This window comes from Meleagris gallopavo, chromosome Z (genome assembly GCF_000146605.3).
Source record: "Meleagris gallopavo isolate NT-WF06-2002-E0010 breed Aviagen turkey brand Nicholas breeding stock chromosome Z, Turkey_5.1, whole genome shotgun sequence".
Classification (NCBI taxonomy): domain Eukaryota; kingdom Metazoa; phylum Chordata; class Aves; order Galliformes; family Phasianidae; genus Meleagris; species Meleagris gallopavo.
In genome coordinates, this window is record NC_015041.2 from 31,922,519 (window position 1) to 31,923,527 (window position 1,009).

Genomic DNA, 1,009 nt, shown 5'->3' on the forward strand with positions numbered 1-1,009 from the left:
TAATATTGGAAAGGAGTTTTCATTAACTCAAGGCTTTTTTTGAAAAATGAGGCAATGGAGCTCAAGGTTTAACATTACTTACAATGCCAATTCTGTTTTAATTATAATGCGAGAGACTAACAATCACTTAAAACAAGCATGAGAAACTTGAGCCCTGAAGAAATGCAAGTCATTTTTAAGAATAAAAACAGATCTAAGAGATTAGTACAACAATCAATTTGTAGTCTAAAAAGAATGATTGATAATCCTGCTAATCATTTAAATACAGCAAACTGTAAAGCCATCCAAGGAGTTCCAAGACAGTCAAAACGACCAACTTCATTTCCAGCACTTTGTAAAGCACACGTTGCAATTGCTAGTGGGGGAAAACAACAAAATAAACTTTGAATTTTTGGCTTCTGTCGTGCCCTCATAACAACAGACCTGAATTTATTACTTTTTGTGTGTGTGTGTGTGTGCAGATTCCCAAAAAAGGTAACACGAGTTCAAGTAGTAGGTAAATTGTTTTCTCACATCTTTCTCAATAAGCATGTCCCTATTACAACCTGAACTCTAATACAGGAAACATTATGTAATTAGAGGACAAGTAGCTGTAAAGCAGCGCATATGTCTTCTGGCAGGCCTGCCAATTAGTCCCATTAATTCAATCATGCTAATTAATCCAGCTGAGACTGGAATGAGTATGACATTTGAAATTAGTGCTAGACAAAGCACTACAGTCATCTTGCTTAATCTCTTTTCTTTATTCATCATAAAAAATTTAACAGTGTTTTATGAGATACTGACAAAAGCCTAGTGCATCAGACAGGAATTTGGAATGAAACACTAAAAAATAAAATGTATGCATATTTCTGAACTTCAGAAAGAGCCTAGTAGGATTTAGCTCAGGCTACAGATTGAAAACAGTTTGATCTAAATCAGTGCACCCAACTCTAGTAGCTTTTCTATTCAGCAAATGAAAATAAAATTTTATACATTATAAACACTGGAATTCTTAAGAGATGCAAAA

The 1,009-nt window shown here is 34.0% G+C and overlaps 1 protein-coding gene across 1 annotated transcript in view; it reads left to right on the forward strand.

Moving 5' to 3' along the window:
• SMC5 (structural maintenance of chromosomes 5) overlaps nt 1-1,009 on the forward strand; it is a 322,808-nt gene that overhangs the window by 248,466 nt on the left and 73,333 nt on the right. The gene's annotated exons all lie outside the window — the stretch shown is intronic.